This window comes from Strix aluco, chromosome 4 (assembly GCF_031877795.1).
Source record: "Strix aluco isolate bStrAlu1 chromosome 4, bStrAlu1.hap1, whole genome shotgun sequence".
NCBI lineage: Eukaryota > Metazoa > Chordata > Aves > Strigiformes > Strigidae > Strix > Strix aluco.
In genome coordinates this window covers 71,322,182-71,338,714 of record NC_133934.1, presented here as the reverse complement: position 1 = coordinate 71,338,714, position 16,533 = coordinate 71,322,182, and the positions used below count along the sequence as shown (strand labels likewise).

Below are 16,533 nucleotides of genomic sequence, written 5' to 3'. Positions count from 1 at the left end.
AAATCCCCTAAATACTAGATGGAGATTTTAACAGCACCAACCCAGGTGAAATTTCCACCTAGACTCCCCAGTCATCATTCAGGCAGCTTGTTCTTGGACAACAGACCACTGGGGAGAAGGATTATGCTACGCTTTTATACTTAATAGGACTTAATGGTCTAACTACAGATGAACTATAGCTGAATTATTCCACCTGCACACATTAAATCCCTTTTCTAGGTAGAATGAACTATATTGATGAAGGACATATTGTTTATGTAATTGCATCAAGTACTGTGTCTACTAAACCTTTCCTTCTGTCTTCCACACTTGTGTTCCCGTAGTTTTGCAAATGATTGCAATACAACATATATACTGTAACGTCTATTTTCCATCATAGCAGGTACATACCACTACTACTACTATAACATATTCATACAACACAACAGTACAAAGCAAGCAGTATCTTGCTGAGAGACCTGATCCAGGCAGTATAGCAGTATACAGTACTCTTCCTTGGAGGGGACCAGAGGACCACCAAAAGAAGCCATTTACCGACTTTGTCCTTTATCATTCTTTCTTCCCCAGCTAATTGGGATTTTTTTTTCTTTTTTCTTCTTTTTTTATAACTTTCTGTGGGCTAAGGTAGGCATTGTTCATTTTAAATTTATTTAGGTAACATAACTCTATAAATATATTGTCTCTACCATTGCACCACAGTTATTAAATTTCACACATACACAAATGATTACAGTTGTGTAAGACTTCCTAATATAGGATACTCTTTTCATTTCTTCAATATTTTGCCAGACTTCTTTATGGTGGGAACACTTTTCTCTGTAATTTAACTAAAAATCTAAGAAATAGGATGTCCAGGTTATTTCTAAAGCTGCTTTTGAAATGCATACATCTTAAGCAAACCTTCCTGCATATATATAAAACCAATGTTGGGTTAAGTACAGGCTACTTTTTTGCACACATAATTTTGTTCATAGTTTTAAAGACTTTTTCAGACACTCCCATAAACCTTTAGTGGGCTTGAATCACATTATTTGGTCCCTAAGTTACTTCAGGGCTGCTTATGACATCTGTCACCGATTTTTGCTGAAGTTACTGCAATAAAAGAATGTAACCGATAGGTTTGTTCTGAAATTCTTTTAAAGATTACCCATCAAGAAATCAATGCAGGCAGAAGATTATTTCTGGGAGCATTCTGGTGGAAGTAGGAGAATTTCTTGACGTATAGTGGACAGTTAGCTAAACACTGAGGAGGTGAAGCTGCTAGAGATGTCAGGGACTGAAGTGCCACGTTTCAGCCCCATGCTGTCGCTGGGGTGTCTGGAGGCTGAGCACTGCTCCGTACCACAGCCAGCCCCAGCCCCAGCCGGGCAGTCAGGCTGCCCAAGCCCCTCTGTGTACACACACTTATGCCTGGGCATGCTGACTTGATATGACATTGATCCCACTGAAATCAGTAGTTTTTCTCCCAAGAAAGCCTGAGAGGATCTCACCTTCCCAAATGCGAAGGTCCTATGTGCAGCAGGTAATTTTTTTCTCTATCTTTCTGTGCAGCATAAGGAAAAAAGTAGTTGTACTTTGTACACCTCCCCTTTTCTGATAAAACGGTTTTATTAGCTCTAAGATACTTGCCACTCTTGCATGATCTAAACGGAAACACTGTCATCTGCAAACAAAACTACAACATACAGATAAATAAAATATTGCTCACCACAGCATTGGACAGGAGATATTTTTTAAAGTCTTCTGCTGTTTCACTGTAACCCTGGCATAAGTCAGCTACATAAGAAGGGGAGAGACAGCAACAAAATGAAGAAGCAGCTTTCTGGGGATGTTAAGTGTACTTACATTGCTGACACTATCCACAAGTCCACTAGAGAGCAGCTATGCCTCACATTTCCTGAAGGTTTTTTAAATTAGTTTCTCTGACATTTATTACACTTAACTCAAATGACTAATCAGACCTGAAAAGCCTTCTCAGTACTAGACTGAGAAGCAATGGAGGTGTGGATTCAGGCTGCTCTGATTCATACCAGTGTAACAGCTCTCTCTTAGCACTGAGCTGGTCTTGTTCATGCACAAGATCATTCTTACAGAAATCTTGGCTCATATTCTAGTTTGGGATATTTCATTTAAACTGAAGAAATGCAGGTCTGAGTTACAGGCTTTTCCTTAAGTAAGCCTTGAGTGCCCCATGCTGTGAGCTCCCTTGAATTCCTTCAGGAAGGGAAGGAGTACAGATTTTTGGGAAGAAGTCCAGAGCAAGAGACAGCCAAAGGGCCTGGTCCTTCCAACCAGTGGACAAAATGGAAACTGAAAAAATAGCTAAATAAGGCTCTTTTACCCCATTTCCACTAGGTGCAAAGGAGCGCTGCATAAGTCTAAAGAACCAGTAAGGCATAGCAGTCCACATCAACCCATATTCCACTAATTTATGGAAGATGTTAAATAACATTGAAGAATAATTTACACTAATGAGAAGATGATGTATTGTATAAAATAAATTTTATAGAGAGAAGACAGTTGTATAAAATTTTGGCTTCTCCTGACCATTCTCTTAACCTTATATAAAGGTTAAACTTGTCTTTCTTTAAACATCAAGGAAGAGGTTGAATTTAAAGACACAGTTCAAATTCCAAAAGCCTCACTATTTATCTTTCTGTGAGAGAAAAAGATAAAGGAAACTACTACCTGTCAAACAGCTGGTAGATCCAGATTCCCTAGCCTGGTCTGGTAAGGTAAAGAAAATTGCTCTTGCCCTGTTAGAAGCAGACAAATATTATTAAGGTAGAAGTATATCACCATGTCTCCAGTCCCCAGACCTAAGCAGATACGCACAGACCAGCTATTCCCTGAGCTGCACAAATCTTTCACAGATTTTCCACAGCTTCTCATGGTCACTCATACTTGGTCATCCATGCATGTCACCCTGTGCATTAGAGGGAGGAATAACAGCAGGGGCATGTGCACATAAGGACAGTGCCAGGGAAGCAAAGGCAGTGGCTGTGGGAGTGGTGGCAGGCTTATTGCCACAGTGAATAATTCAGGGTGAAGAGCCCACACCTCTCCCCAGTGCACAGCTTCCAGGCCCCCTCTTCCCGGGAGTCCTTCAAGTCCCAGCATTTGCTTCAACCTACACTATCCTGGACCCTTGTAACAGCCTTAAAGAGCATGGGTAATTCTACTTTGGCCGATTGGTTTGTTGACGTCCCTTGTTACTTCTCTGTCCTTGACTTTCTGGAATACTGATTACCCACTGTATATAACGCTGGTGTTGTTTCCCACCTGTGAAAAAATAAAAAGCAAGCATAGAAATATTTCAGAGCATGTATAATGAATCATAAAGGTCTAAGAAAGCAAAGAGAATGACTATTAAATGTTAGACTGATCACCTAGAACAAGGCATTTGATTTTTTCATTTGCCAGAAGACCTATGAAGCGGCATAAACCACACTGCAATTATTGAGATGGTCAAGCAAAAAAAAAAAACCAACTCACTTCAGGTTGGATATTCTGCATCAAACTATGAAGAAATGCTTCTGTCCCAGCTTTTAAAACTATTTCAAATGAAACAAAACTTCATAATGAAATATCATAATGGAAAACTGAAATGCTTATATGAAAGGGTCAGCATGAAACATTTTAGTATTTCTAATTGTTTATTAGTTTTGACAGAAATTGGACAAAATCAATAAAATCAGTCAGAACATGATGAAGAATAGAGCTAAAAGGGAAAATCTGTGCAGTTTGAGCCTTAAAAGCTTTGAACTCGATCTAGCAATAGAGGAGAAAACAAGGCAGCTCAGAGAATGAGTAAGGAGAGTTTCCATGGCATATGATTATATCAGAGGTTAAAACTGTTTAATCTCTCCTCAATTTAAAGACAAATTAAAGTGAAGCGAATGGTGGCACTTCTTTCAGAAAAACTCATCATGGCCAACACAGAAATGCAGAGGGCAATGTCAAGAAGAGAGCCAAGAAAAAAGCTATTCTCTGCAATACCCTGCATTTTTCATAGCACCTTTCAAAAGAATGTTCTTTAACCTTCTCCTGCAGATCCGCCACAGCAATGTGAAAGAACATCAGTCTCCTTTGATCTCCGGTTATTGTTTTGAAAATTACATCTTTGTCTCCTTTTTTCTTCGGGCCGTTTCTGACCTTCTTGCGAGTTTTCCTGTTCTCAGCTTTAATGTTTCCATTTCCCTTCATGTTGTCACCCTTTGTGCAGCAATATCAAGTATAATTATTTTGCAGCCTCTGGAGTGCAATCAACATCTCCTTACGTGTGGTGCATGATATGGACACACAACTCCATGAGATCAAGGTTTGTGACCAAACGCCCTGGTACATGTGCACTCTTTGACCAGTTCCAAGGGCAAGTAAAATGCAATCTTCCTAGTGATTTAAGCTCTTAACATTTTATTTTGCCTGTGGTTGGGCTACAAGCATGTACACAGTTGCCAGCAGTGGCTCAGCTGATGGCAGTAGCAGGTGAAGATCTGGTCTGAAGGTGAAGGTTGGGTAGGACACGGTCACATTCACCCTCTCCTTCTCATGCCTGCTGGTGCCATAGCACTCCATGCCCAGTGGCGCAGCAACAATTGCTTATGGTCCACTCGTAAATCAGATGCCTGAAATGATCAGGGTTAAAGTTAGTACTCTACAAGAGGGGAGGAGAGTGACGGAAGAGGTGTAACCTTCTAAGCTGTGGGACAATGGAAGATGCCCTTAAAAAACTAGAAATAAGAAAATACCACTGAAGCAAACTGCCACCGTTACCTTAGTCATTTGCCCCTGGTGTAGAGCAGTATTTCTTAGCTGGCAAGAGCATATCTCCCTGGGAAGGCACGGCAAGGTATCTGCAGTGTCTCTGCGCCCAGACAGCCAAGCACCTCCCAGGTCCAGCCTAACAGACAGCCAAGCGCTTCCCTGGTCCAGCCTAAGAGCTCCCTGCCACAGCAAGGCACATTTTTGGCTGGTTCAGTGACCTAACTTGTTCCCTGAGAGGCAAACACCAAAGCTGGTGAATGGCTGGTGCTAAGAGGGGGAAAAAAAGGACCTCCTGTGTCTTTTCAGCTGGACCCTCAACACTGGGGTGTCAAGCCTGCAGAAGGGGAGATTTAAGCAGCTTCTTTTTCTCCTCAGCACATCCTGTGAGGGAGAGGGGGTGCCTGAGGTAGACGTGCAGCACTGGTGCTTCACTGCCTATCCCTGGCCAGCAACAGGCAGGTAAGTTAGGAGGAAAACAGGCTTGGAGATACAAGTAGAAATGTAGTGGCTAAGAAAACACCTAAAAATGCCATCAACCAGGGATCTGAAGAACTGTAGGCTTAGTTACACAGAAAAGGGAAAACAGAGGCATAAATGGAGTTCTTCCTTGGCTTCAATCAAAAGGTAGTTGTGTAATCCTTATGATAATCAGAGGAAGAGGATCAGGACTGGAAATTCAGCTGTATGGAGAGGAATGCTGAATCTTATGATATTGCTTCTGGGAAAATTCTGGATGCTCAAAAAAAGAGTTCTTTCTTGGTTATCTGTATATTCCATGTTTGCAGCAATTATGGGAAAAATGTGATTTTCAAAAGCCTCCATTGATCCGGACTAGCATCTTCAGTGCCTCCTTGTTTTTCTCTTGGTTCCCACAGGTTAGTTCAGAGAAACAGCACTGTCTGCTCATGGAACAGGGTATCAGGTGTTAAGTCTGCAAGAAACACATAAATAACAGGCAAGAAAAATGTCATTGTCCAGAAGAGTACCTTAAAACAGCAATTCTACTGTTTTCTTGTATATTCACCTACAGATGCAGTCACCATGTTTACTGGCTCAGGTTTCTGGAAAGAGAACACAAGCAGGACAAGACACGTTAATTTTCCAGTCAAAGGTTTAACGTTAGAGTAACATTTTTTTTTCCTGAAAAGGAACAACTCTTCTATAAGGACTAATGAGACAGTAGCAAGAAACGAAAATCTATGGTCTTCTATCAATGTTTCCATATAGAAATTACTGAAAATTATTAAGATGAATCTTGCAGTCATCCCTCTGAAATTAATTGACAGTGGGTGATCACACTTTCAATCTTTGCTCACAGAGAGGTCTTTGACTAATGTTTTCAGACAGATTTTTGTACTCCCACAAATGTACTGAGTGGTTATTTTCACACAAGCAGTTGTTTCATTTATACTTCAGCAAGAAACTTTGGTTTGTACCTTGGATGTTCTTTTTCTTCTGTTTTGTTTTCTATTCAGAGGTCTTTGCTCATTTTTAATACATTTCCACAGGTTCACTTACATGGTGAACATGCTTCTGGGAACTTGCCTGCCACAGGCAAAACTGTTGTCGGTGAAAACTCAACATTTGGGCAGTCAGGATTCGCCAATTTTAGAGGCTCAGGTATCCTGTATTGCCACAGTTCAGCTTTTCAGGAGTTACAGGATGATAGGCACTCACCAGAGGAGAAGGGAGAAGCGCAATGCAGGTGGGTCCATGACTCTCCTGGTTCCAGTTCAGTGATGCAGACATGGATGTGTTTCCACTACACCTACACAGCATAGTGAAGCCAAGAAACTTACTCTCCCCTCCTTCCAATTCCAGCAGGACATACCTGCCTTATCCACTGCACCAACACTAGCACATTTCACCCTTCAATGAACTGAATCAATGACCTGAATATAGCATAAAACTCAACTACGAAAGAAAAAAGCACGTAACTGATCTAATGTTCAATTACGTTTTTCTGTGATTGCAACTGCTTCTGCAGCTCCCCCTTTGTCCTACCTTTAGATTCATTAGTCTCGGATTTACCTTACATGTAAACTTGTTTGTTTATTTAGACCACCTGAAAGGTCATAGATACTGCTGGTTACCCTAAATGGTACCAGTAACATGATTTATTCTAAATTACCTTACTTTGTTGCTTGGGTGTTTTTAAAACAAATTCTCACTTGAAGATTTTTATTTTATAATGTTTATGTAATTTCCCACAGTTAATCTATTTGTCTCCACACTTGAGAAATGCTTTCCTCTCACCTCTAACTCCCTGTATTTAATTTTAATTTCCTTCTTAGACCTTAATCATAATCAAGAATATCTTGATTCTTCTCCCTTTTTGAGGTCAAAACAGGCTCACAGTATATCTTAAAACATTTCCATTATTGTTTCCACTGAATGCAAGGAAAATATGTTGACTTCATTAAAAAAAGAATAAAATTAAACCAGAGATAATTTTCATAAATTTGATGTACAGATTTCACAGCTCAGAAACAAGGATGTCAAACGTGTCCAGCTTATACAGCCTCCTACACAGAAACCACAAGGTTTCAACAATAAGTCACTGAAACCACAGCATTCAGCTTTTTATCCAAGACTACCCTTACCAAACGGGTGCTGCTGCTTCAGTGCGATGACTGATCACACAGTAGTTTTTCCAAGGTTCGCTTAAGGTGCTGACCTGTGAAAAAAAATGAAACTCATTATGCAAAGCAACTGTGCTATATAGCTTTTCAAATCTGTATGTGTGCACATATAAAAGATATATCTGTAGGCACAGGCACACACATTCATATCTGTTACATACGTCTAGTTACAGATGAAGACAGCAACAGACACATCTGAGAAAAACTTTTACCAAGAAAAGCTGTTTTTTCAAAGAAACTACATTAAAGTTTTATCCGTTAAGGATAGTATGAGCTAATCACCTCAGAGCATTCCCTAACCTGCTGTAAACAACTAAATAGCAGATTTACTTAAGTGTAAAGTCTTAACAAAGTGCACTATATTCACAGAGTAATTAATATTTGAGAAACAGAATAGTTAGTATTCCAAATTAAGATAATTCTATACTGGTATAGTTAAATTGACATCAGAGATTTTATTGATATAACTGCCTGAAACAAATCCTGCCCAAGTGATACTATTATACCTACAAGAGTCTTAAACGTAGACCAGGTTGCAGGGTTAAGACCTCCCTAAATCCTCTTCTTTAAAATGATTCTGCCAGAAACTGCATTTCAGCCATGGCTAAAGGGCTGCTTGCACCTGACACCAAATTGCTGTTCCTGGACTGATGTTGCTGAGCGATACCCACTGGTCCCCTCTGCTTTGTGTGCTAGGGAGGTACCAGTTGTGTAGGCGATACAGAGTTTTCATCAGTAGTAAAGACAGTAGAAGAGGAGTTTCTGACTTCTAGCAACTCACTGTTAGTTGCAAATCTGTCAGTTGTGCTAAGGAGAAGATAGTGAAATGATTCCAATCAAAACAAAGCAAAATAAACTCTCAAGGCCTTTGCAAGAGGAATTTTTAACCTGGATTGTTTTAATGACCCAAGCTACTGTAAGAGAGGCTCCTCAGACTGCAATAAGCTGTGACACAGAGATACAGCAGAGTGGCAGTGACCTGAAGTAGAAAGTTCTTTAAATGGCTTTGCTGCTGAAACACTTGCATTACTACATCCTGAGATCGGCAGAGGCGGCTTCTGCCTCAAGCCTTCCCTTTGGTTACACAACATGACACCAGAGCCTCCCCTCTGCTGCAGAAGCTGAAGTACAAGCAGCACCCGATGGCTGATCCTGTGGTTTGCAGCACACACACAGCGGTGGCACACGGGAGAAGTTGAGGAGTTGGTCTGCAAGCAGGTACCTGGAGTCCGCATCCTCCAGTGTAATCTCACACTGCTCCTCTGTCCTCACTATTTCTTGCTCTGCCACAGAGGTGCCCCAGCATGGTATGACATGACACTGTTCCCGAGCCTGGGAAGGCAAAAAAAAAAACCCAGAAGAACAATGTGAATGAGTTTATAGAACCTGAAACCAACACTATCATTAAAAAAATAATTCTAACAGAAACTGTGTATACACAGTAAACATATATACACATGTGAAGGAGTGTACAATCTGTAGTATTTTGGTAGTACCTGAGAACCAGAAAGTGAAACTAGTTAGAAATAAAAGTGGTATTCAGTCACCTGCTTCTACCAATACATACCAAAAGGTAACAGATAATAAAACATAAAAAACTGCATTTTACTTTAAAGATAACTTTATGAAGATTGTATTTGCAAGGAAGGTAAAATCAGGGTAGATTTGCTGTAAAGGAGGGAAAGGGGGCCACAGCCCCTCACTGGCTGCACCCTGTATTTTTTCTAGACTACATAAGAGCGGACCACTTGTACTGCTGCAGAGATCCCATACCAGCACAGCAGCCTCACCAAACCCTGAGAGTGACTTCCAAAAGAATCTGTAACATCAAACCTTTGATTTTGATACTGAAACATGAGCTGTAGTGTCATGCTGAACACCATGCAAGGCATGTCAGGATATTAGGAAGGCTCAACTGTCTTATACAGTGGCGTAGTTATGTATGCAGAGCATTCCCGCAGGCTGCAGTAGACTCTACACCAGACTCGTCCATCTTGAGCCTATAATGGTTTGGGAGTTATTTGTTTTGTGCTACTGACAGTGTAACATAGAAGTAACTCTCTTCTAACTTCTGTTCCTTCCATTCATTAACATTAGTAAATGAACAAAGGCAGCATTTTGCATTGTGCCATTCTGCTTCCTCCATTCACTGTCCAACATCTGCATGTATCTCTTGATTTTTCTTTCTGAACATTTTGAATGAACATGACATATACTGTTGGGTTTCAGTGCTACCACATCACAGCTTTTCACACCATAGGCCATACTGTCTCTTAGTGCAGTTGTCAGGAAACAGCAGGAAATATGTATCACATGTAGAGAAGACTTCTGCGGTAGAAAGATTACCCACTGCTGGGCCATGTTTCATGAGGAGACGTGAAGATTCGCAGTGCAATGCCATCAAGTACTAGAGCTGCAGAAGAAGTCATTGTTACAACACAGAAGAAGAGCACTGACATTTCTTGCTTATTGCCCCCACCTGTGGCTTTCAGCTGAACAATTACTTTCTGCCCTGTGGTAGCTTGACTTCCTGTCAACTGCTGCCTTGTCTTCTGAATGCGGCTGTCCTCTGGTACTGGGGAAAGATTGTTAGTACTCTAAACAAGAATGAAGCTGCCCTACAAAAGCTGGAACGCAGCTCAGGCACAGAAAAAGTTCTAAACTCTTATCGTTACAGAGATTGAACTGATAAGGCCTTATGCGGGTGTTTTTAGCCGAGATGTGAAAGGAACTATATGACATGGATGCCTGCAGTGGCAGAAGACCAGACTTGGTGACCCAGTGAGGCTTCTTCCATCCTACATGCAGAGAAAGGTGTGACCCGGGAGGTGGGAGGCTGCTGCAACATTAAACAAAAGACCTGAAAGGACGTGGTCACAAGATGACAGTTCTTCTGGACATCTGCTTCTGTGCACAGTGGGCCTAGGCTTGTCTCAGGCTCTGGACGTTGAGAAGACATTTTCTCAATATGGTTTGCTATTTAGTAGTTGGTAAGGCTAGAAATAAATCAAACTACGTGCATAACAAGCACCATTGGGCTGACCTAGGAGCAGGATGCACCTGGTATTTAACATATATACAACTGTTGTTAATGTGGAATTGTTCTGCTTTACAGTCATAGTCACACACTTCTACAGAACCAGGGAGAAGGAAGACAATAATGGCTGGTACAAAGCAAATGAGGCAATACAGGAACATTTGCACATGGCGTTGCATTTCTCCCGCGTCTTAATTAGCTGAAGCTGTTTGTAAAGCTTAGATAAAACCATGAGCAGGCTTGTACTAGACTCAGAAAGACTCTGTTCTTGAAAGCAGGTTCTGCTTTCCATCCACCAAGTCTCTTTCATTCTTACATTGCCTCTTTTTCTGTTACACCGCATCGCATCTCAGCCTTAACTGCAATTAAGAACTACAGATTATAATGCTAATGTCAGTGATGTTCACTGCTAGAAGTGCAAGATAATGATTTTTAAATCTGGTCACAGCTAGAGGCCACACGCTAGCACGCCCACAGTACCCCAGTACCACTCCAGCCCCTATTACAACTGCAGACAGGGTGTTTCTTTGGTGCTCACACCAGTTCTCTGAAGACAGAACAGTTCAAGTCACTTTATAACCCAGACAGCTAAGCACTTGTCATACTCTGCTCCTTGTTTTCCAGCACCTGAGAACTGTCTTAAATACTTTTCTCACGGTAATTACCCTTACACGAAATAAGAAGAATCTTCTGTGAGAAAAGCTTTTGCTTGGCATCCCTTTGATATTGAGTACATTCTTTCAGGACAGAAATGCACAATCTCCTGTAAGACCTCCATTTATTCCTCCAATTCCTTCATTTACTGTATGGGATCTTTTTATTAGCCAATGTTAGACCTACTTCAGTATAGATTAAAAAACGGTTATGTTAACTCTGGAGGAACAATACAGTGAATGTCAATGATTCTATATTGTCGTATGCAGTCTATTAATTTTTTAGTGTCTATGTCACCACATTCAGAGTTGTATTTACTCTGACTTTTATAGCAAATACAAGTTAGGAATGGATTTTTTTTCCCAGGTTTGATTTTCTCTTTTCAAAGCAAGATTGAAAGACAGAATAATTTACCAAAGCTTATAATAAGAAAATAAGATTGAAAGAGGGTGGAACTAACTTGCAAAGTTGTTAGAAATATTTTAAAGACTAGTTTTCCTAAATCGGTTACATGGGAGTCTTCTTCCTAGTCTCCCATTTTGTAGCATAATCCCCTCCCCTTGCTTTCCTGCAATCCCCCCAAGTCGCAGATAGTATACACATGAAATTTCACATGTGTAAGTTATAAAAATTCTTTGAAAGCAGCCCTGTACATTACAGGCTTTTTTGGTTGAGCCATAGCAATGACTAAGCTATGGGAAAAGCCTCCATTCAGCTACACTGTAAAGGAAAATGTGGGTGGGGGAACTGGGCTTTCAGGGTCGAAGTCATTCAGCACTTGGGTGGCACTGTCACAAAGAGGAAAGAGGAAGACTCAGTCTCGCGGGCCTAGGATGGGAGGTTTTTCAGATTTCCACTCTGCAGTCGTCCCTCTGGGGCCGGGCAGGAGACGGTGTGAGAGAGTGTCATTATTTGACTCAGCATGTTCCTAAGCCACAAAAGAGAAGTGACGTATATAAAAAGCATGTTGCTCACTCTTATCTGATAAGAGGGATATCAAGGAGTTTTCTCCACTGCCTAGACATAAAGGAAGTTCTTCTTTGTCCTTATATTTCACTTTCTCTGTCAGCATGTCTTTCTTCAAGCAATTATTGTGACCTTAAAGCCTCTTAACACAGACCAGAAGACTACACAGTTTGAGAGACATGCAACCACCTCCTACCTCATTGCCAAATACCTACTGTTAGCTTCCCATTCTAATTACTCCACCAACTTTAAAACTGATTTCTGATATAATGGATTTAATTTAGGAATATGTCAGTTAGAGCCATCTCACCTCCCATGAATTTGGTGGAGGTCTGCCTCCACCAAATCCATGAATTATCCTGCTGGATCTGCAAATTAATAAAATCTGCCATATTTCTGTGATAACTCTGGTAGAAAATGACAGTGCTTCCCTTCCTGCCCAAATAGTCTCCGGTATTATTGTACAGCCATTCTTTCACACAGTAGGTTTTGTGGAACATACAGCGGTCTTCACCACAATGAACCTTTTTATCTCCTCTAACATCATAAACTACCTTTTGCAGTGCAGTGCTGTACAAGAAGGTTTGTTTTGTTAGGACCATGAGCAGCACACACAAACTGCCAGCCATCAGTCCACTTTGAGTCAGTTTGCAAGATCATTAAGTAAACCTAAACATGAAGGGATAATCATTGCTTAAAGTAACAGCTTTGCTTAAATATGAAGCCATTATATTTCTTTCTTTCCTAAAGCAAAAGGATCTCAGGACTGTCCAGGTTAATAACATGCTGAGCCTTGTGATTATCTCAGTCTTTTATTATTCGGGTTTTATCTCCAGAAGCAGCATTCTTTTAAGACCTGGTTACTGCATGAGATCTTTAATTATTACAAGTTTATGAAAAAACAAAAGATGAAAATTAAAATGGTTGTTAGCTACACAGGTATGATTCTACTATGGAGTTGCAGGGTCTTGTTATGTGTGGCCATATAGACCAGAACCTCTATCTGGAAATGACTCCCAGAGGCATAGCTATATCCAGAATGCTGTTATGCATACTCTTGTCTAGCAAATCACCAAGGACAAAGAAAAATGCAAAGTTAGTCTATAACAGGTGAAGCATTTCTAGTTGATATGACAAAGTCGCTGTACAATGTGGCTGTATGATGACAGAAGCCAATGTTGTCCCTTCAAGCCCTGCATTTCTGAAAATACAAGAACTGAAGTTCTTGAGTGGCCCTGAAGTTGTCTGGTCAATGCAAACAATCTGCAGTGGTTATCTTTGCATGAATAACTGCCAACCACCCAATGAGGACAGAGCTAATAGAGTCATACTCCACATCCAAGTGGAAAGCTTCCAACCTATCAACCAAATAAAGATGCATAAAATAAAGGCTGACAGGACTAGTACAATCACCTACAGTAGATGGGCTCAAAGTTGCTTCCCAAAAGAATTCACATTCATTGAAATACTGACAACAAAAAGCAGAAGCAGACATTATCACCAACCTGCTCCTTGACTATCAACACTTCCAACAACATAGTCAAAAACTGGATTGAAAATTCAATGCACATTAGTCCAAGTTACTAGTCAATAACCTACAGAGAAGATGAAGGTTCAGTTATGGTAAAGAAGAGCAGAGGTAAGTACCCTCTTCATGTAAAGAATACCGCTATCAGAAATAATCTCTCCATCCTCTCAGCAGACTCACAGAGGTGTTGAACAACATATAAAAAAAATTTTGCAAAGCTTCACATGAATGCAATGGGGGATAAAAATAAGTATTGGTCACCACATGGTTTCTCAAACAAAAGATGCTGCTGATTTCCATTAATGAACCTTAGCTACAAACTAACACAACTTCTGAATAAAACCTACTGAGATAACCCCTACTTCACAGTCCAGCTGCACTGCTTATCTAAAATTATTTTAAGGCATGTCCATCAAAAGAAATAAAGAAAAACAAATGATCATGCGACCTTTTCTTCAAGAAATTAAATTTTAGACTATGTGGTAGAAGAAAGTATTATTCTTACTTATTTCAGTTTTCATTTTTTAGGATTTCTGTTCTATCAGTTGTGATTAGCTATCCCTTTCACCAGGAGAGATTCCGTGCGTGCATACATGAGAGTGTGAGTGCATTATGTGTATCTACACTATTCCTTTAAGCTATCCATTTTCTGAAAGATTAAAAATGGCTTAAGCACATAAACAGTGTACAGTAAATAATCATTTGTATACAGAAAACAAACACACTTGAGTATGCCAGATAAAGCTCTTATCAGCTTAAATGCTCATTTTGAAATGAACATTGAGAAATATGTGATCCAACTTGACTGCCCAGATTCACCAACCAGATAGCAGCATACAGGTGCATTTTCTTCTATGTCAGCATATTACACATACTAGCACTCTAGACACCAAACTGAAGTCCAAATGCTGTGTAGATTTTGTAAAGCATCTCCAAAGCCATCTGAAATCTTCAGACTTCCAGAGGCAAACATTTAATCTGAAAGGCACTTGAGCATCTTTCTATTCACCACAGGGAAGTGTCCAAGTGACTTTTAACTGCCCTCCACTTATTCCACACAGGAACCTTTCAACATTAATACCACAGTGTTGATAACCATTTATTAATGATAATACATAAGAGCCAAACTATTTAATAATAATACATATGAGCCATTTAAAGTAGTTTTTTTCCTCCTTGTGATGAAATATTAAGAACAGTGATTTTAAAATCAGCTGCTTCCTAGAGCTGGCAGTCCAGTAAGTCCCTACTGACTGCCTTACTGAGAACAGCGCAGCTCAGCGAGAGTAACAGAGACTGTGCTTGGGCTGAAGGCAACTAATATGCAAAAAGGAGTATACTCAAGAAGAATACCTTTAAATACCTTTAACTTCAGTGGCAGTCATTTAGAAAGAAAGCAACTATGGAAGTCCCCATAAGAAAATACTCCTTACCAGCATTTGCTGGAAAAAAAATCCCTTCACTAATGCACATCTTTTAAATATTAAATAAATTTCCTCAAAAGCAGCATATACACTGGCATCAATTTTAAAGAAAATTACAAGTCTGCCTTATTTCTTAATTCAGATAATTCTACTGGTTTTATTCTGGCTTTATATTTTTTAACGTATGCACTTCTGTTTGGATTTCACACAAAACAAATGCACTTCTACATTCTCAAGAGAATTCTCAGGTCTCAGTATCACATCTCCTTTGAAGGGGTTACATTAAATTGCAAAACTAACCTCAAGCCTAGCTGCTGCAGAATGCAACTGAATGTGTTTAGCTGCCACAAGCATTGGAGCACAGCTGCAAAGTGGTAGTGTCCCTTGGGACTCACCAGGATTTAGTCCCTGATCTTCCAGTATCGCTCCCATCTGGGGAACAGACACGGTACGGGCATCCCCCTCTCCCAGGGCAATGCATCTCCCTGCAACTTTTACCCCCAGCGGACATACTCTCTACGATGCTGTTAAAATATATGGTACTGATTCCAACTAAATATAAAGCAAACTTCAGCTGGCTTAAATGCTACGATGAGCTTTCACTCACAGCTGTCATAGAAACCAAGCTAAGAATGTAAAAGTGGCAGTTCACAGACATCAGGAGAAACTAGCTAACAAACTATGGCTCTGTTGGAGCCATAAAGTAAGATAAGTACATTTAAGTTCTCAAAAAAAGTCCTGTCATATTTCTCCAGCATGGTACAGAAGAGCTTCAGATGGATTGGAGAGATTTATTGCTGTAAGAAAAGGAAAAAAATGCAGAATCTTTGTTTACCTGGATCTGTGGTTTCTAAGTATCTACTTTTTACTACGTTCATTTCTTGACTCAAAGTGAAAATGGGAATTCACCCTTTTCTTTTTTTCCTGTCCAATGTGCAGATGGGGCACATTTTTGTTCACTCCATCAATCCCTGCCCCCTACGCACAAACTTGCATATATGCACCTAGCCAGTGGAAAAGAAAAAAGGGTTACTCATTAATCCATTCTACAAAGCTTTCCAAACTGAAATGGGTGGGTTTTACATCTCCAGCAAGGAGCAATATATAGGTAGGTACGTAGCATACCTGAGCACAGCTCAAACTGCAGTGTTCATCTTGAATAGCACAACTTTGTTCCTGGCACATTTTAGAAGAAAACTCATCAGTATGGAGAGGATGATTATTTTCTGTATGCTTTTCTTCTGTTCCAGTATGGCGCTGACTGCAGCTCCACACAAAATGGCAAAATACAAACAGCTTCTCAAGACAATTACACGGTTAGAAAACACAGTGAAAGATAAGGTAAGCAAAGTATTTGTCATAATATTGAGATGATTTTCAAGCATTATGTATTGCTTAGAACTTATCTTGTGAGGGACATCACTTTCAAATGTTAAACTTTTCTAATTTAGATTTGTTTTATTGTAGGATGTTGAATTGCTGCACACACCAGAAAACCCTGTGGTGAGATTGCTT

The 16,533-nt window shown here is 40.1% G+C and overlaps 2 long non-coding RNA genes across 2 annotated transcripts; both read right to left on the bottom strand.

The window, feature by feature from the left end:
- Positions 1 to 3,728: 3,728 nt before the first annotated feature.
- LOC141922359 (uncharacterized) lies at positions 3,729 to 7,447 on the bottom strand. Its single transcript, XR_012622963.1, has 4 exons — positions 7,371 to 7,447; positions 6,445 to 6,535; positions 5,792 to 5,828; positions 3,729 to 5,698 (listed from the first exon to the last, which is right to left on the bottom strand). It is a non-coding gene; the product is annotated as an uncharacterized LOC141922359 (long non-coding RNA).
- Positions 7,448 to 8,635: 1,188 nt separating this feature from the next.
- On the bottom strand, positions 8,636 to 16,333 carry LOC141922360 (uncharacterized). Its single transcript, XR_012622964.1, has 3 exons — positions 16,144 to 16,333; positions 15,854 to 16,022; positions 8,636 to 8,741 (listed from the first exon to the last, which is right to left on the bottom strand). It is a non-coding gene; the product is annotated as an uncharacterized LOC141922360 (long non-coding RNA).
- Positions 16,334 to 16,533: the final 200 nt, after the last annotated feature.